Below are 21,811 nucleotides of genomic sequence, written 5' to 3' on the forward strand. Positions count from 1 at the left end.
AAGTCTATGGGATCCTGCACTATATCCTTTAGTTTACAACTCGTATATCGAGCTGGAATCGACATCATATTATTAATATTGTACGAGTTGTACTCGCACTTTACTGCACACTTTGAAAATGACCCTAACGATTATTTAACCGCCTTTTTTCCCTTTCAAGTACCATTTTTATTAGTAGGTATTGCACAGGATGTATTTTGTCCGATTGCAACGTCATGTGGTATAAGAAAACAATATTATAATAATAGTAATAAATAAAACAAACACGGCTTTGTCTAAGGCCCGTTTCAGACGGGACACCGGTGTCGCGATCGATATAATATAGGAGGCCTTTGTATTCGAATAAAGGGGCCTTTGTATTATGTTTATGAATGCCCCAGAGCTAATAGGTTGGGTTAGTTTAGGTTAGGTTAGGTTAGGTTAGGTTAGGTTAGGTTAGGTTAGGTTAGGTTTTCATTCTTGAATTCATGAATTTTGCCCAAAATCGTCCATGACAATTAGCGCGGTTCCAGACTGGCTTTCCTATAACCAATTTGTACCTAATTCTTATGTGTGCAGTAGCCAGTGGTTCCCATTATCCTTTCAGTGTTGCCAACCGTACTATAATTATAGTATTTGTACTATAATTGTCGTCTGCGTACTATGTACGACATAAAACAGGTATAGTACGCTCAAAATACTATAATATTAAATATCGGAAAAATACGCAAAAAGTACTCAAATTTAGATATTTTCGTACTATAAATTGGTTCAAAGTAAGTAAGTACTATTATTTTGCAATATAAGAAAATTTGGAGAATCTGGAAAAAAATGCTCGAAAAAATCCCTTGACTTTGGTATAAAATGAAATTTCTTGAATCTGTCAAATAAAAAGGCGTCAGTAGCATCAGTGATAGATGGAAATAAAATGGCGTCAGTGAAAATTGTTCCCTGTAATTTAAACCATCATGTGGGGTCGTCAAGTCCACCACAAATGTATAGCTCACTTTCTTCGTTGATTTTTGCAAGTGTGGCAGCATTTTTGCAAATAAATTTAACAAGCTATAATTTATTAATAGAGGGCACACAAAAATATCTTTGCAATTAATCCACCACATCCAAGGGACAATCTCCAAGGCTTACATACAACTATTTACACTGTTTAAGGCCTTCAGCATAAGTTTATTTATGGAAAAGCTCATCTGATCCACTATTGAGCCTATTGATTTCCTACAACTTGGCTATGAGTTACGAGAACATAATTTGTATCCAAGACAAATGACGAATGAACTTCTACCAAACTTTTTAGTTAAACCATGCAAATTTAATTCTAACTGCCGTACATTATCATGTAGTTAGTAGAAATCGGCTATGACATGTATATCATTGCGCAAATGGGTAAGTAGTGTTTGTAAAAACTGTGATCATGATATTACTTAAAGCAGTTTAACACTTGACTTCTTGTTTCTTTTTTTTAATAAATGTGTACTCATTTATTTACCTACCCATATATGCAACCTACACTGTTTCTGGATTAACCATAATACTAAAACTAATGTCATATGCATAGATACAGTAAAGTAACCAATCTGGTTGATTCTATACAAAAATGCTACTAAATAAAATAATTTAAGCCAAGAAGGATCCTACAAATCGATAATTTTGAACACATTGCACTACCCGCTATTTTTATTTTTTCGAATGGGACGAACCGTTCTACGACTATGCCGATGGCATGGTACAATTATTGCATTTTCAGTCAATCCCTGATTCGGTCTTGGTTTTATTGAAGAAATCAGAACAATTTTTGGTGGGTTATAAGAAAAAAAAATAAAACGTCAATAAAAAAAAATTGACCACTAATATCGCCTGGCAACATCGACATTATATATCTTGGTGACCCCTAAAACCTATTCCAATTGTCAGAATGCGTTCCGCATATTATGTATACGAAAAGTCTATGGGATCCTGCACTATGAGTAAAGTTTATGACATTAGGTTTCAGGTGTTTGTTTTGATTATTAACCCCATTTGAGATAATGCATGCCAACAAAGAAAATTAACTTAACAAAAGATGCATTATATAAATAATTTATAACTCAAATCCCTGTCTGTCGGGAAGTCTCTGACATTCTGGCAGTGTGGTATAATTATTATAGTATTTGTACTATAATTTTGGTTCGCATGCTATATCCGATATAAAAATGGTATAGTACACCCAAAATTCTATACTTTTGAATATCGGATAAAAGTTTTTTTTTCTTAATGATTTCATTTCTACAATAAAAAAAATAGAGGAAAATTTGTCGAACCGAGAGAAAAAAAGGTTTGTGAGGTAAAAAACAGTCCTCGAAAAGAAACAGTTTTTCAGATTCGCTATGGGTGAAGAACACTAGACCAAGAAGAGTGGAGAGAGCTTGAGGAGGCCTTTAGTCAACAGTGGATTGAAACGGGCTGATGATGATAATGATCTCTCGGTGATTGTAAATGAATGAAAATAAATAAATTTACACAAAACAATCACACGCGCAACATGCTAATATGAGTTGGCTGAAAAGCAAATTATTGTACGCACAAATTACTGATTTGTTATGGCGGAACATGTTATTGCTATATTTATAAGCTATATAAGTGCGAAATGGTATCATAGTTCATAAAACAGAATGAACCGCGTATTGCGTTAGGCAAAATCGTGAGCCCGCGTGAGATGTTTCAGACTAGTTGGGTTTTTTACATTTCACATAACACATTCACGGACACATGTTAGCGATATGACACATTAAAATTTTTATTTCTAAAATTTTTGATTTAGATATATAGAAATGAGTTAAGTCTTAAGATACGACACTATCTAATGGAAATATGTTAGCACCGTGACACAAGTAGCAGGTAACATAAATTGTTTTAATACAAAATATGACTTCCGTTCCGTTCCACAGTACAGCACGTCTATGGACGTCCTATCATATCACATCTCACAAAATACAACGTCTATAGACGTCATGTCCGCGAATGTGTTACTGGCAACAACAATCGCAACCAAATAAGGATAATGTTTAGGTATGGTAAATATTTTTTTCTATAACATACTGTTATCGTTTGCTATTGTTTTTATTGTTGACACTTTCATCGCTTTAAATAAAATTATTTTAGTTATAACTAATGTAATTAATATTTCGGTGTTGTTTGGGCATATCCTGTTAACTGCATAATGTTGAATTTACAGGAGAGCCATTTTAAGCTTTGAATTGCCCACATAAATTTCAGTTCATTTTTTTGTTTAAACGTTTTAAAATAAATAACTGAAGAAGAATATGACAATACTCAGATTTTCAATTATTTCACTAATTAGGAAAATAAGGTCAGTTATCAGTGATCTAACTATGATAAGGTCTTTGGTCATGTTTTGACCAAACTAACCACTGTGTTTGTTCACATATCATCATATTATTACAATAGTGTTTTGAGCATTTTAAGTGAAATATAGATATCGGGTTATTACCAAATGGAAGATAATACTTTAGTGACCGAATTTTTACTCTTAACATAAAATGACCAAAAAAGCAGTTATCAGGTTATGCCCAAACAATACCGATTTATTAAATAGGTATATAAATATCTTGAAAGAATTTAGAGTAACGCTGCATCAACAATGCACGCCACTGTTACCTATATCGCTTTATTCATAATATAAACAAAAACATTTGTGTGAAAACAATTTGATTTTTAACATATTATTATTAATACAAATATTGATTAATTAAAGACAAATAAATAATACAGAACATACATAACCTGAAAACACCTCAGATATAAATCCACTAGAAAAAATCATATTTGACAAAAAAATACGATGCTCAACGGGATTTGAACTCATATAACCAGTGGTATCGCACCAACTGTGTATTAACCAATTATGGGTATATATCGGAGGTGTTTTCAAGTTATATATCGAGGGTATACTTGCAGAACGCATTAAGTGTGTTTTTGCTTTTTTTCTGTTTTAAATGCCAAAATGCATAAAATTTTACACTCTACGTTCTGGTAAAACGCACTTAGTCATAGGATAAAAACTGATGATAAATTAGAAACCGCATTAAGTCATATTGTTATATTTTATACTGGCAGAAAGCATGATATGATCTATAATGCGTTCTGTGTGTACAAAATACAGGACTTGTAACATGGCATATGCATTAAATGTGACATAATGCATTCTGTCAGTACACATTTTGTCAATAGATGTCACCATAGAGCATAGGCCATACCTTCGCAATTATAATTCATCTGTCATTAGTGATTGAAACAATTCATTGAACCATTTGAAGAATTTATTAGAATGGCTTCGTCTCAAAGAGCAAAACATATATTAAAGATGTGTTGGAGTTGTTCTTATGATCGCAAAAAAGATTACATTCTAAAAATCATATTTGAAAATAAATATCATGCTCGACGGGATTTGAACCCGTATAACCAGTGGTGTCGCACCAACTGTGTATTAACCAATTATGGGTATATATCGGATGTGTTTTCAAGTTATATGTTCAATATATGGAATGTTATATTCTCAAAATCTTGTGAATTATTTGTTGAATAAAAGAAATGGTTTATTAAAAATAATACAAAAAAAACATGCAGTAAATATTTTCATATTAATACTTAATTATGTAAAATACTGTCACCATATTGCATATTATCATAATATTTTATGGGGATATATGGATAGATAATAATATGCAATTTTTATGACAAACAGGACTTTTTGGTTTTATGTATTTTGATTCTAGTTCTATTGAATGCCATAAAATATCCAAACATTTATTCATAATAAGAGAAATCTCCTTTAGAGGTTAAACTTCATATTATATTATTTAATAATTTGATGTCATATCGAAACACACATTGATACTACTTAGCAACGGAATTGTGTAGACAGAATGTATCGATACCTAGGTACTGGTATCATATAGAAAAAAGTATTGACACTTGAAAAATTTACAAAAACGTTAATATTCTTAAGACAAAAATATGTGGGGGCGATATAATAGTTGCTAAAAATCCTAAATAAAAATGGGCATGACACATAGCTCTAATAAGTGACAATCGCTGGTCAAATCTAATTATCCAGCAGTACCCAAGAGGTGGAAAACGTTTGAAAGGTCGCTAAATCGACAAAATAGTTAAGTTCTCCTGAAGTATATGACAACGTAACACACAGAGCGAAGAGGAATGACATCAACTTGAAATGCATTCATAGTCCACTGCGTAAGACGCTGGCCTTTCATTCAGGGGCTCCGGATTTGATTCCCAGTGAGATCACAATGTATTTATGTAATCTTATCAAAGGCTGGGTGTACTACACTACTATTTCTCTACACCAAAGTCTACACTACTATCATTGGGTCTCATGGCCTGTTGCAGTGATATAAAGAATATAATATATATATAAACATACAAGTATATTATATATTATTTATCCCTAAAACCCCTGGATAAACAAACTCATAAAGTTCGGTGCATGTACGTGACAGCAAAGAACTAGGAACCGAGAAGAATTGAGGGAGCTAGGGGGGCCATCATCCAGTAGTGGATCGACCCCGGCTAATGACGATGATGATGATATTATTTATAATAAAAATCTCAATTTTGCAATGTTTGAATATTTATGGAACATTGATTAATATTTTAAAACAATTATTCAATTATTGACATAAAAACATTATAATATTAACTGTGGTAGGTATTTACTTTTCTTATGTGAGAATATCTATCTACTTACCGCTTAGTCCAATCGCACATTAAAAATCATCTCAACTGGGATATAGTCTTAAATCAAAGCTAGACGCAACATTGCAACTATCTTCCGTGCGCACAGGGGAGGCCATGCCGGGACAGCAATGTCACGCGGCAAGCCAAAATGAATAACGTAGTGCGACATTTTGGAATTCTACATACCTGCGCCACATGTCGGGTGAAAGTTATTGCATGCGACACAAGCTATTTTTTTTTTAAAGTTGCAACCATGTGGTGTGCAGCAATACATTTACTTACATGTGTTCTGTGAATGCCAACACAATCACATTGACAAATTCAACTGTTTGTAGTCAAGCCGAGTTTGTATATGAGCCCAGACTTATATGCCAGCAAGAGATACTTGTCAAATAATATAAATGAGGCAATCATAAAAAGCGATAAGTCACATTTATGGTCTAAACCCAACAAAAAATATGTGCAATTTATACAGAAATCGATTAATTTAAGTGATTTAAATAAATGTTGTTATACCTATCCAGTTTTACTTTTCATATTGTATTTATTGCAAAAAAGGAGTTAATTAGTTACTTAATTGAAATGGGCATTTTTTTCTAGGTGGAGAAAAGAAACTAACATTAAAACTAACCAATTACTCCTGACACAAAAATGTCATTACTACTAATATTAAAATATGGACTTATCGATTTTAGTAATAATAATTAGACACCTCAAATATTATGTATAACTTAATATTCTTTTGAAAATATTTAGCAAATACAACGCCAAAGGTAAATAATCAGTTTAGCAGTAAAATATTAGGATCTAAACAATAAAAAATGTAAAACCATAAAAAAACACTTCATATGAATGATCCTCAAATAAAATAGCATAATGATCACTTGCGCATAATTTTTATGAAGTTGAATCGAACTTAGATCGTTTAGAAATACTCGTCAGTACTTACCCCCACATGAAAACAGCATCGATTTGTTTTGCAATGATGATTGTAAATGATGCACAATTCTTCCCCCGTTGCATGCAATCAAAAAATGTCCAGCTGAATTTTTATCTATTAAATGCTTCACAGTCGAACAAATTACTTTTCCATCCCACAAATCGTTGGATATTTTTTCACAATTAGCCGGGCCTTTTGCTGAAATTGCATCGTACAAATCAGATTCCAGCTTTTTCTTTGTGTCTAGTTCGAGAAAATCCTTATCCGAAGTGTTTATCTCTTGTCCAAAAAGCGAAATTTTTGTTTTACCTATATCGAGTGGTGTTGTTTTCTTTGACAATCCATTTTTCAGTTCATCCTTGTTTTCATATTTCATTGTCGTGTCACCTTTTTTCATAGAATTTCTTCTTCGGGCAGTGATCAGATCGAATTCTGGAAATTTACTGCTGTTTCTAGTTAAATCTGACATGCAGATCTCCACGCTATTTAAATTTAACGATTTTATTAAATCAATGACATAACTTTTGTGAAGTACAAGATTTGAGCAGTATCTATCTATAGACACCACATTTTCACCTTTCGAAGTTACTGAATTAATAATAGTCCAAATAGTTAAGATTCCATACTGGTGCAATGTAGAAACCTGTTGACAGAATTAGGTTATAATAAATGTAGATTTTTTACAGTAGGTACCAACCAAAAATATTAGAGAAAACTTTCCTATACAGACAGAGCCTAAATATATAAACATAAAGGTGACTAAGACTTATGCTGTGCGCAAAAGAAAAGGGAGGTAAGTATTAAAAATTCCAAATTAACCATAGTGCATACATAAATCAGAGAAAGTCAAATCAACACCTTTGAAATAGTCAATTTCATACAGAACAATAGAACTTCCCATAAAAAGTTGTCCATAGAATATTATCTTTTTTGGCTCTCCTAAAGAGTAGTTATTTTAGACATATCTCTCTTTTCATTTTGCACACAGAATGATTAAATTAGCTAGTGATTTTGAATTGCAGATTTATTTGTAACAAATTTCATACTCTAAAGCAGTGGCTCTCACGTGAAATTTAACTGTGGCCGCACAATTGACATTGACAGTTCTATGGAAACGTCTAGTGGTCGCACCAAATTTCACTTTTGATCAATCTATAAGTTTAGACAAGTCCATTTAATAAAAGACATTTGAACATTTTATCTAGGTATTTATTTAAAAATAATGCAAATGGAAATTCCTCATAACTCTTTTTTTCCAATGCGAGCTTTACATCTGTCAACTGGCTTCGATATTTGTTTTTATGAAGTGCATTACACTGAATGATCTTTCACAGTATACAGTAGTAGGAAATATTGACAATATTAATAAAGCAATTATTGTTGCGAATTCTTTGAATTGACTTGATTCTTGGTCAACGTATAACTTCGACCAAAATTTTTCAACCGTGGTATTATTAAAATGGTTTTCAAGTACTTTCAAGTACAACTCATTTCCAATAACTCGTATTTAACATTAGCGCAGTTAATTAAATAAAACACTGAACATGATGTTGTGGTCACTTCTAAAGCAGACTATTTTACATAACATGTTTAATACTCATTATTTATTAAGAAAATCTGTGTTTTCGGTTTGTTTGAAGGAATCTTTTAATGAATTTATAATATCAGTTCGAATTTTCCTAGGAGCTTTAATTATATCATTGTATACACCATATCGTACACGGATAATCCGCAAACCGGATAATCAGAAGTTACTGTACTATGATTACTTGTACACTGACTGACCACAATATGGACCTCCACAAAATAGAGGATATTATAATAGCATATTTTTATGAGGAATGGTTATTAATCATTCAACCATTCCTTTTTTTGCATTGGATCAAACACATATTTTAAAAAAATGTGTTTTTTTTCCAACCAGTGACCCATGGCTTCATTGACGACCACTCTATCAACTCGCTAGCATGGGTGCATGAATATGCAGCCAAATTTACCAAACCTTCGTTATTTAGAATATTTAGAAGAATAATTACAAATTATGTCATACATGTCATGACAACGAAACGCCAAAGTTGCTTTAATGCTGCCATCTTTAAACGCGCAAACGCACAGATATATTTTTTTAAATGGCTACCAATTCTACTGCACTAAAATTTTTGTAATACAAGAGGTTCTTAAGACCCCCTCTAATTGTAGTGCAACTGCTTCGACACCATCGCAATCTGATTTATAAGGTTTATAAGCTTCAATAATCTTATTATTGACTACCTAACACGTCAATTCGGGAGGCTTAGGGCTTAAGAACAAGGGCGACACCAAAAAAATTGCAGTTTTGAGTAAGCCGGCTCTCACATCTAAACGCATCTCGCCTGTAAACGTGTCGAATATGTCGATGTGATGTCATCGTTATTCACAAAACACACGTTGGTAAATGGAGCTTCGGAGATTGGTTGAATACTTTTTAGTTTGAAAAAAACATTTACTGTTGCAATCGACAAGTTGTATGCTTATCGGGCTGCAAGTCGAAGACTCTAGGACACACGAATACCTACGAATTGATCATTCCTATACCGGCTCGCCGATCGCCGCATCCAAAGATCTATACGTTTCGAAGGTTATGTGCGACTGTCGCTATGTAGATGTGCTAAATACAGTCAGATTTTGATTTATAGTAAATAACAGTTTTAACACATTCGCAGACACAACGACTATAAACATCGTATTCTGTGGGATGTGATATGACAAGACGTCCTTTGAAGTCCTCTACTGTGGAACGGAATACGACACGACGTTTATAGAAGTCGTATTTTGGATTAAAATAATATGTTAGCTGTCTACTTATATCAGAGTGAGAACATATTTCCATTAGATAATGTCGTATCTAAATACTTCATTTATATATATATATATCTAAATCGAAAAATTATAAAAAGTAAGTAAAACATTACGCCCAATGCTTACGGGCCCTTTTAATTAATTTTGTAATTAACGTATTAATTTGCATTTGAAAAGCAATTAGCAAAAACACAATTTTGTGCGGCCCGTAAGCATTGGGTATTAAAATTAATGTATCATATCACTAACATAATATATTAGCTAACATGTGTCTGCGAATATTTTAAAATACTGTGATCTACAATCCCAATCAGTACTAAGCCCATTACTTAAAATTGTCAAATGAGTCCAAAAATGATCTCAAAGATGGCACGCTTGACATTAGACCGGGATTTAACATAATCTTTAAATAAAAATTTCACACTTCTTATCGAAAAACGTCTGTTAAAGTATTCTAGTTTGTTCCGAATATGAAGAGGAACATGAAAATTAAAAAAGAATTTGAACATTAATTGTTTTCATCTTATGAAAGAATTCACAAGAAACTAAAAAATAAACAATCAATCATGGGTTCTATTCTATATCAGTTCTAATACATCCAGCAAAATCCGTGGTCAATAATAATAAATTACCTAATGTAAAAATCCCAATTTGTTGTTTCATTAAATTTGATGTTTTCAATAAAATAACAGATTTGATTATAAAGAGTAGGTTTTTATGTATAAATGATATAAATTATTATTATTTCTTTCATACAAAACCTACATAACCTATGTTTTTAAATGGGAGCTGAAAATTGTTAATCACAGGGGAATGGAACCCTGCGAATATCGACAAAAGACTGTATAGAGATTTAAACCTACTGACCTGGTTATTGAATTTAAATTTTTCTTCAAATTCACTATTGTTCGATATCAAAGACTTTAGAAAAATAATATCGACTATTGATCCTGTCCATGGAGTACTTTTGTTTATTGAATTCAGCGAAACATTGGTGAAGGTGCAGCCTCGCAGTAATACTTCAGTCACTTTGCTTTTTTTCCTATCCAATGCATCATCGCCTTCACTTAACATTAAACTGTTTACAGCACCTGTTTCCTCTTCAATGGCTTTGTTTATCAACAATTGTCCATTGTCGGACTCATTCAAGTTCCAAGCATAGAGAACTCTGAAATTCAATAATATATTTATCATTTCAATGAAATACTTTGTGTCGCCTTAGACCAGTGGTGCACAACCTATTTGGATGAAGGACCAGTTAATTTATCCATTTTATAATTTATCACGGACCGCAGTGGGTAAGATATATACTAGACAAGACAAGACATTTTATTATTTTTAAATAGTTACACATTGGTGATGATGTACTTATTGTTAGTTACCACACGCAGCCCACAGGCCACGGTTTGTGCATCACTGCTTTAGACCATGTAGGTGAAAGAACTCAATATTTTTATTTACAACATTTTTCTTAGCTCGTATTCTTATTTGTCCGGTGGTTCTTTGTCCGGTACAAATCTTGCAATCGATTTTTAACTAACTTCCCGACTAGCTATACATTTGAAACTTTTAGAATATATCAGAACACGATGCCAATGCATTTTTTTAATACTTTTAGCCATCTTTAAGTAGAATTGAATTCATTTTCAGTTAATTCTGTTTTGTTTTGAAAACTTATTTCGACACCATTATTGGTTGGTCTGGGCTCCTAGAAGCTAAATTATTAATACATATGCGCGTTACTATAGAGATCAATATGACATGTCAAGATGACATTTCAGTATTATTTCTATCAAGTACAAATTTTTTTGATCGTTTAAGCTAGTCAAGTCAAGTTTACATGATTCAACAGAAAATTTAAAAACGTTGTCTATAAAAAGTTCTTTTTATCTTGTAATTATTGTCTAAATAATTTCATGACCTGCATATTATGAAACTAAAATTAAGAAAAGTTTGTGATTGATATTATATTCTCCACCTCTTTCATTTTTACACATAAGGTTTTGATGAAAGTTTCATGTATGAAAAAGAAAAGATGAAGTGTGTTTTATACCGTGTCCGGAAACTTGTACGTATGCATTTCGCCGTATCACACTTCACCGAGAAATGTTGTATCGGAAATATATGGCCGTATATTAAAGACCGTCCAACCTCTTTGGGTCGTTTAGTACTGACATAAAACCTACTTAGATGTTTATTTCAATATACTCACTTCGACTCAAAACAAATGTCAAAATATTAACTTCAAAGAGTGTATTTACTATTCAATATAATATTATTTATGTAAGGTATATATTAATGTTCGATCGGCAAACAAAGATCCAAGAATAACAAAAATAAAAACTCTTTGTTATTCATATCTACATGCTCCATCTGGAGCAAAAATTTCAAAGAAATCTACACTGATAATAATGGAAATATTGCTAATATTCTAATGCATTATAATAACTACTTGGCATTGAAAAATTCCAACAACGGATAAAGTATTATATCATGATCCGACATTGAGAAAAAAATATTTACACTGGTATCGGATCGGAAGTGAATACATTATCACTCTATCGACCAGGAGCACTTAAACTCCTTACAGAATAACTTATAAAATACCAATGTGATATTACGGCCCTACAGGAGATGCGATGGATAAGTCAAGGAGTGATGGAGAAACGAGACTGCATAATACTCTATAGCTGCCATGATAGTGAACATCGCTTTGGACTGGATTCATCGTAAGCAAACGAGTGAAACATTTAATTATTGGGTTCGAACCAGTCAACCCAAGGATCATGCGACTGCGAATTAAAGGAAGTTTCTTCAATTACTCATTTATAAGTGTACATGCCCCTACAGAGGATAAGTCGGATGAGGAAAAAGAGGACTTCTACGATGTATTAGAAAGAACGTACAACAGTTGCCCAAATCACGATGTGAAAATAATACTCGGTGATCTAAATGCCAAAATAGGACGGGAGAAGATCTACACTGCCATTGTCGGAAAACATAGTCTTCACAATGAAAGTAATGACAATGGTACCTGACTAATTAACTGTGCAGCGTCACTAAATATGGTTATTGGTAGCACAATGTTTTCCCGTAAGGATATATATAAGGGAACTTGGGAATCCCCGGATGGGTGCACAATAAACCAAATAGACCATATTTTGATAGACAACAGGCACAGATTGGATCTAATGAGCGTCCGGACATACAGAGGGGCTAATGTAGACTCAGACCATTTCCTAGTGTGTGGAAAAGTTAGAGCAAAGATCTCAAACACCAAAAAGGAAATGGGAGCAAGAGCAAAACCCTTTGACACAGAGAAACTGAAGATTCCACAGGAACTGGCTCGGTACCAGGAGAGCTTGAACACTCACCTGAGCGACAATGTTGAAGAGAAGAGGTGAATCAACACTGGGAAGAGTGCAAGACTGCCATAGTATCCTCAGCTAATGATACCTTAGGACGCCGAAAAACAGGTGAACGATCAGAATGGTTTGACGAAGATTGCCGCAAAGTCACTACGAGAAAGAATGAGGCTTTCTTAATGATGTTACAGAAGAAAACACGGGCATCAGACGATGAGTATAAAAAACGCCGGCGTGACGAAAAGAAACTACACAAGAAAAAGAAACGTGATTATTTAAAAAAGGAAATGATTTTACTCCAAGAACACTATAAAGCCCAAGAAAGTCGACTGTTCTATAGAAAGATAAGTAATGTTAGAAAGGGTTTCAAGCCTCGTATCACAATGTGCAAGGATGACGATGGCATGATACTCACAGAAAAGCACCGTATTCTTGCCCGGTGGGTGGGTTTCTTTGATCAACATTTAAATACCCCCCATAATGATGCCGGCAACACTAACATTAATACTCATGACCAGGAATCAGCACAAAGTGGCATGGATGATAACGAAGAACCACCGACATTAAATGAGGTAAAAGGTGCCGTGTCAAGGTTAAAAACAAACAAATCACCTGGAATAAATAACCTACAGAGTGAATTAATAAAATGTGGGGGAGAAAGCCTGCTCAAACATTTGCATAGCCTAATCCACCAAGTATGGACTTCAGAAAAGATGCCAGAAGAGTGGAAGGATGGGCTGATTTGTCCCCTGCACAAGAAAGGAGACCAACTAGAATGTAGTAACTACAGAGGGGTGACACTCCTTAACTCTGCATATAAACTGTTGTCGATTCTGATATTCCAGCGGCTGGAACCCATTGTAGAAGGAATACTCGGGCACTACCAAGGAGGCTTTCGACGAGGGAGATCATGTGTTACTCAAATATTCACTCTAAGGCCGATTATAGAAAAGACCGCTGAATTCAATATTAACACGTATCACCTGTTCATCGATTTTAAGGAAGCTTATGATAGCATTAATCGATACCAGTTATACGAAGCAATGCAAGAATTTGAAATTCCGACGAAAATAATTAAACTTGTAGAGATGACAATGACACCAGTAGAATGCCGGGTGAAGCTTCAAGCGGAAATATCCGAGCCATTTATATCACTGGATGGCCTCAGGCAAGGTGACGCTCTGGCATGCCTTCTTTTCAATCCTCTTCTTCTTGGTCGTGCACTCATGGCTGAGGATCGTGACCACATTTAAAATTCGCCATCCTTTGAGCGACCAAGACTTTCCATCCTTCTCGATCTTCTGCTTCTCTCAGGACAGAATGGATGGTGCCCCCAGTCAGCTCTTTCACTTGGTCGCTCCATCGCGCAGATGCTCTTCCTCTGCTTCGCCTTCTGTGGAGGCTACCCAAAACTACCAGTCTCTCCAGGTTGTTCAATATTGCGCTAGAAAAGGCGATACGGGATGCAAAGATTGATGCCCGTGGCAGTGGCACGATATTTACTAAGCCTGTGCAGCTGCTGGCGTATGCCGATGATATCGACATCATTGCCATATCAGAATTGGAACTGAAAAAGGCATTCACAGCACTAGAAGCCTCTGCCAAAAGAATGGGTTTACAAATAAACGAGGCAAAAACTAAATACATGCCTGTCTATGTCACCCCACGAGAAGTCGCACCAAAGTTAGATATTGGCGCATACAAGTTTGATACGGTCGACAGTTTCATATACCTTGGATATCTTGTAACTCGACATAATGATATTACAGAAGAAATCAACAAGAGAATCATGTCTGCGAATAAATGCTACTTTGGCCTGTTAAGACATTTTAAGTCCCGCATACTATCTCGCCAAACTAAAAGCACTCTTTACAAGACACTTATAAAGCCAGTGCTCACCTACGCATCGGAAACCTGGACATTAACTCTGCGAAATGAACGAGCCCTGAACATCTTTGAAAGAAAAATTCTCCGCCGTGTATATGGACCGATCAGGGATGGCACCAATTGGAGGAGAAGATATAATGCTGAGCTCTACGGGCTGTACGAAGATTGCAGTGCAGTTCAATCAATTAAGATTGGGAGACTGCGATGGCTAGGTCATGTGCACCGTATGAATGACAATGAACCGGCAAAGAGAGTGATGTCCAGCAATCCAATAGGACGTAGAAGAAGAGGGAGGCCAAAGATTCGCTGGTTGGATGGAGCTGCCAGTGACTGCCATATTCTGGGGGTACCAAATTGGAAAGCGGCCACACTGGATAGGGACAGGTGGAGGGAGCTGTTGGAGGAGGCCAGGACCCACACCAGGTAGTCGCGCCCCTGATGATGATGATCAGATCGGAAGTAATAAATAACCATGCCAAAGTATTCAAGTTTATTTTAAAAAGTAATGATACTTTTTCGATGTTCCTAACCTAACCTAACCATACCATATAAGATCTCAACACTAAATTGAACATTTGTCATTGAATAGGTCAAAGACATGCTTTGCTTAGCTTAATTGCTTTTTTTAGTACATAGCGTGTGCATTTTTGCGCACGTCCAGAAAATTGTACATATGCAGTTGGACATATCATAGTTCACCATGAGCTGTTATATCGGAAACCGATGGCCGTATAGCATCAAGATCAAGTTCATGTTTAAATAAAACACAACAAAAGGAGTAAAACCCACCAGAATACAAGGGAAAGACAGAAGAAAATAGGTATGTAAGTAAATTAGAAATACAATCATATATTTATATAAAATTCTGAAAGATTCAAAAGTAGGTTAAGCGTCGATCACATTGAGCTACTTTACAAGCTGCTTGTTGGCGAATTTAAAAGCGGGAGAGTCAGCTAGTGCGATTGTGATGATGACACACAAAACTTTCCACTCGCTCAGAAGCCAACAAGCTAGCGAGTTGAAACCGTTATTTTTGGTACAATTTTGACAGGACGTATTGAGTAGTTCGTTTTTTTACCGGGAGGTCGCCACTATCGCGCATATCGGTACCACACGCCAGCGTGTAGTGTGTAAAGTAGACCGGCCTTCAACTTTTCTCGGTAGATTGTTTACAAACTGCTTGTTAGCTTGTTCGATGATGACACTGGGCGAGATTACAAGCAGATTGTAAATTCGCTAACAAGCAGCTTGTAAAGTAGCTCAATTTCATCAACCCATTAGTAAGTAGGTGCTTTTAAGGTGACGCATCAGTGAAACGCCAAATAATGTTCAACTGTACGCGCGACGAAAATTTGTACTTGCTTCGCATTCTTTGAGAGAACGTGGAGTCGGACGCACGTCACTTTGCTGCGTGATGGCGACGGGCCAATTAATTCTAAAATCGTGTAAAGATGACTAAAAACTTTACCCATTTACTTTAAAAAGCAAACATGTCAATGAATATATTATTATTGATACTAATAGAATAATAAACAGAACATAAAATGGACGTATGTTGGATTTATATGAGAAATAATATTTCGTTTGACAGGCGTCATTTTCACCCGCGACCCGCAATCCGCACATCGCCCAGCAACGATCTTTTTAGACCGTGCCTCAACTAATGCATGGCCTTAAGTATAAAGTCGTATCATCAAATAATAATGACAACATTATTATCAGATATTTAATACTAATCAATACCAAATTGATGTTCTTACTAAATCTAATAAATTGAATCATTACTATCTGCAATGCTCCATGAACAAATCGTCATTTTTTGATCTCATAGCTGTACGGCCAACTCTTTCCGAAATGATAGCTCATAGTGATGTGTGATTCAGTGAAATGTAATAAAGGGTCTTTCAATAAGGATGCTCGATTTTTTTTAGGTTATAGCAGCCATGTTGTTAAAGTGACATCTGTCAAATTTGTTATGAATAATTGTTTAGTAGTGTACAGCAAATCACCATGGAAGGTTGTAGCGTTGAACAACGTGTACAAATCATCAATTTTTATAATCAAAATCAGTTCTCCGTTCGAGAAACGTTCCGCGCAATATGTGATTTTTATCCTCGCCACAACTGTCCTGCCGAGTCGACTATTTGACGTTCTCAAAAATCAAAATTGACAGATTTGGGGTGATACCAATCCACACAAGATACACCAGCACCAAATACATCCCGAGAAAGTGACTGTTTGGTGTGGATTTTGGCCTGGCGGAGTCATCGGTCCGTACTTCTTCCAAAACGAAACTGGCATTGTCTTAACCGTCAACGGCGAGCGCTACAGATCGATGATAAGCAATTTCTTTTGACCTAAACTGGATAGTATGGATACCGATAACATGTGGTTCCAACAGGAGGGCGCTACGTGCCGCACAGCGCATGCCACGATGGACATTCTGCACAAGCGATTTGAGGACATGGTTATCTCGCGCGGTGGCGACATGAACTGGCCACCAAGATCGTGTGACTTAACGCCTTTAGACTTCTTCCTTTGGGGCTATTTTAAATGGCATGTCTATGCGAATACACCGCAAACAATTGATGCCCTCAAAGTCAACATAACGAACGCCATACAGCATATTCAGCCAAATTTATGCGACAAAGTCATCGAAAATTGGACCTTCCGAATACGTGCCACCAAGCAAAGCCGCGGCGGACATTTGAACGCCGTTATATTCCATACTTAATGCCATAAAATATTCTTTCAAATAAAAAAAAATTGAGTGGATACCTCATACACAATTTGTTTTATAAACATTTAACAATCGAGCATCCTTATTGAAAGACCCTATACATACAAGTTCCACAAAAAAAAAAACTATAAACCTGATTTAGACCAGATGCCAAAACTTAAAAGGGTTCTCTTTAAAATTGATAATTTTTGTCATATTACTTCATATCAAATTAAATTTCAACCTGAAAGTATTATTAACATATAAATAATATATAATTAATATTTATTATTCTCACCCATTTTCAGATCCTGAGATAACGACACCAGTCAAACCACCATTGAAAACACACGAGCATATATTTTCCACCGCTACCAATACTTTATCAGGAGTAGTGACGACATAGTTTTGTGAACTCCAAATACAAATTAATGTTCTCATATAGAACAAACTTCTTAAATCTGGTGCGTCAATTAATTCATTCACAAAATCTCTTTCTGGGTGCACAGTTAGAAAACAGTTGGCACTATTTTCTGAGAATGATAAAATAGTTGGCGGCCGATCTTTCAAAAATTTATTGTCAAACGTATATGGCAAAAGTGTGGTGTACTTTTTACTAAATGGGAATTCAGATTTTTGTGTTGCACTCGTATCAAGCGAGTAATTTTTCTCATTTAAATAGCCAATCATTACACTTCCTGCTTTTTGCATAAACTTAACAGTTTTTGAAAACATGTTTTTGTATCCAAATATAATTTTTTTATCAATTTCATCTTTTGAATATGAAGTCTCTATGCTACAGCCCAGTCGCTGTTTGCAATAAATTTGTAAAGGACATGAAAGCTTAATAAAAGATATTCTTTCATAATTATTGTTCATTGAATGTTTATTTGGATTGTCTAATGAGATTGTATTCATGCTCATGCTATTGTCAATTATCGTGTCCTTTTTATTGGTAATACTGCTTATCATAGAAATTTCATTTTCTGAAAAGTCAACTGGAAATTGAGTCCATTTATTGTTCAAATCAGTAAAGTCTGTTTGAATGGCTTCTTCTATGCTATCATCATTTGTTTGAGATGATCCTTGGGTTGCGTTAGATTTCCCAAACGTTTTCATAAATGTGTTATAAGGTATAGGAGACATGTCAAATAAAGAATACTTCACTATGTCTAATGTTATTAAGCTCAGCAATTCCTTTACTCTTAATTTTTTTCCCTCGCTGTTTTTATCTTTATTACGTTTCACTGTTTTATCAAAGAATTGAACACCAATATCAAACATATTACCATGTACAAATTGTTCTTCGTGTTTTGACATAATAGATGTTGATGAAAATCCCCCAGAATTTTCATCAAATCCTTCATCAGTATATGAAATATGTCTTCCAGAATCTGCACTTTTTAAGTTTTCTTGCATTAAAATGTTTACATTACTGTCAATCATATCTTCTCTCATGCTGTTCGACTTAGAATTCACATCCCGCAGATCATAGTTTCCTGAATCCAAATGTTTCTCGTCGTCTTTGATTTCAAATGCTTTTTTTATTATCACAGATTTTGAAAGTATATTTTCGCTAGTATTATCAGATTCTATTTCAGAATTATCAGAATTCGTATTATCACTACTACTGAGTTTTATACTTACTGTTGAGCTATATGCCTCAAAATCTGATTCATAAGACTCAAAATCATCATCATAACTAACAGAATTATTATCTTCAGGAGAATGAGATATTTCAGGACTCTTTCTGTTTACTTGTGATATATTTTTCTCTTCCAGTGGAATATAAAATGCTTTAGGTTCTTTGATTATGGATTTCTCCATATTTTTGACACCACTCATAAGACTTTTCATGCCAATTTTGTTAATTTCTAAATTTTCTGGAACTCCCATTACTTTTACTTCATGTGATTTTAACGTCCTCGTTCGAAATCGTTGATGTTTTTTTGATTTGCTTTCCTCTGTAGCATCAAAACTATTACTCTTTAGTTCAGAATCATGTACGTTAGGACTGAAAATTGTATTAGACGTAGAACTTATAGACTCAGAATCATCAATATTGCTGTTGTTTTCAGATCTCTTATGCACAGGGGAATTTATTGTAACGTTTGTGGGAGAAACTTTTTTAGGCTTTTCTGTAACTTTTTTATCAATTTTAAAATGATCAACTGTTCGCTTTGGAGGTAATCCTACTTCAGCAGTTTTTGTAGATAATTTAGTAGTTCTTAAAATCCTATTCTTAGTAGTGTCGGGGGAAGGCTTTATTGATTTAGCTGGCTTTGAAGCAAGTAACCTTCGTTCTGACTCACTGACTCTATTATCTTTTATAATTTTCGAAGACACTGAGGATGTACTTTTAACCTTTTTAAGAATATCATCTGGTGAATTTTTATTTACTTTACTAGAATCTTTCTGTAAAACACGAAGTTTTGATTTTTCAATGTGTTTATTTATTGAATCCTCACTCCGGGATTTTAATGTTTTATTATTGACTTTCACTAATTTCTTAGTTACACTAACAGGAACGTTGTTTGTATTTACACTGGACATAGTTTCTTGTTTTGCAATTTCTTTAGAAATTGTCTTTTTATTCTTGTATACTTTCTTGTCATCATTTATTTTTTCTGAATTAATCTGAGAATCTCGAATACTTTTATTATCAATAATTGTAGTCATCTTTTTTTCTGCAAATGTTTCTACAGTTTAAAAAAAATATTGATTTAAAATTACATTGAATCTTGATTATTAGGTAGGTAGATATATTATTATACATAGAAAATAGATAATAAAACAACTATTAGTATAATATTCTCTTCCAAATCATTGTAATAATATGTCAAGTCAGTGGCATGAACAATTTTTCAAAAGATATTTTATTTTTTCATTGAATCATTTTTTGTAGGACTGTTTTTATCAATTTCAACTGCAGCTGATCAATTTATGTTGGTCAATGTCACAATATTTAAACACGAGTTATAAATCTGTTATTATTGTAAGATGAACTGGTGAAGCATTATACCTACTAATTATATATTTTCAATATCATATCATTTTTATAGATTTTAATATTCCCAATTCATTGAACAGAACACTCATCAGATAATTACACTTTTGTAAGGAATGTATTATGGACAGTCTGATTTCATATGACATGTCATTGTTGTGTACAATACTGTAACCATGGCAACCACTATTAACATAATATTTAGATTGCCAATTTTTAAATGGAAAAATCCATTTATAACATTATTAAGATTAATATTATTATTTCTTGGTTTTTTTTTTAATTATACCTACGTAGATATTAATAATATTATTTTAGTCTAGTAGATATTATTTTCTATAGATTCCTCTTCTTCAACATCTTTGATGAAACTGTTTTATGATTCCATAATGATTATGGATTAGGTAGGTTAATAAAAAGCTCCACAGACCTACAAACTTATCTGGAGAATGGCCAAAAATGAAACTAGGAACTACCGTAGGATGCCGTATTGAAAACGTCATCCGAATGTCATATTTTTCCAGTTACGAGTTGTGATTGGGTAGTTTTCGACAGTGGCTCCCTCATCTCATTCTCCAGATAAGTTTGTAGGTCTTTACATGCCCAAGGTAAGGAATTATATTCTAAAGCAGAGGTTCTTAAAAGTGTATGCGTGGTCAGTAGCGGGTTTAGCATGGATGACCGAGGCACTGACTGATTTGGATCCCTAATGAACGCCCCATGATGAAAAAATAAAATAATTAAGTACCATAAATTCCAACAACCAACGTTCCTAATTAAACTATCAATGTAGGTACTTATATTCCTTTTCCTTAAATCACATCATGTAACTAAAAATAATGATTATTGAAGGTGACACATAGGTAATAATTTTAATGTTTTATATATTATCACCGGCCTTCTGCGCGCTCTGAAGCGGAGATAGCAGGCCGTGATAACGTCAAGGCCAAAGCGGGGGTGGGAGACAGAAACGCACGGTGTATGGTGTTGAGGCTGGTATATTTTATATTGTCGCAGATACAGGGTATTGTCGTTGGCGGTCGGTTGGTAATTGGCGCTTTGGCGGGCTGCAAACGTGGTGTCGCGGCTGGGCTGCTGATTGATGCTTGGCATCCGAGGCGAGAGTCAGTGCTTGCGGCGTGGCGATGCAGTCTTTTTGACGGGAAATGCTGGCTAGGCTGCAGACGCTTGTGGCTCCGCATCCGAGGCGAGAGAAGAGATCCTGGCTGGTCGACGTCTGATACGAGAGATGCTGGCTGGTCGACGTCTGATGTAAGAGAGAGATTTTTCGCACGCGTCCAACTGTC

Source organism: Rhyacophila brunnea, unplaced genomic scaffold (genome assembly GCF_057557595.1).
Source record: "Rhyacophila brunnea isolate RB1 unplaced genomic scaffold, BYU_Rbru_1.0 scaffold_1, whole genome shotgun sequence".
In the NCBI taxonomy this organism is placed as follows: Eukaryota; Metazoa; Arthropoda; class Insecta; order Trichoptera; family Rhyacophilidae; genus Rhyacophila; species Rhyacophila brunnea.